Source organism: Lipotes vexillifer, unplaced genomic scaffold, assembly GCF_000442215.2.
Source record: "Lipotes vexillifer unplaced genomic scaffold, Lipotes_vexillifer_v1.1 scaffold549, whole genome shotgun sequence".
Taxonomy (NCBI): domain Eukaryota; kingdom Metazoa; phylum Chordata; class Mammalia; order Artiodactyla; family Lipotidae; genus Lipotes; species Lipotes vexillifer.
Genome location: NW_006791400.1, coordinates 737272 through 737649, shown reverse-complemented (window position 1 = coordinate 737649; position 378 = coordinate 737272).

The window sequence follows — 378 nt, the reverse complement described above, 5'->3', positions numbered from 1 at the left end:
CGCGGAGCGGCTGGGCCCGTGAGCCATGGCCGCTGAGCCTGCGCGTCCGGAGCCTGTGCTCCGCAACGGGAGAGGCCACAGCAGGGAGAGACCCGCGTACTGCCAAAAAAAAAAAAAAAGTTGCTTCCACCCAGTAGTGACAGGATTGAAATACAAAGTCATGCATGCTTAGAGTCAATTTATATATGTGGGGAAAGTCATTATTATTATTTTTGCCTAAACAGGCTGTATATAATGCTGGGCACTCCCACTGCCAAGAGTCTGAGATCATTTTATTTTTTAAATGTGGGGTTCCTTGGTTGGTCTCCAAAGGTAAAAACTTATTCTTCGAATAAGTTTCTATCATTACTATTAGCCAGACCCCTTTCTCATTTCCAC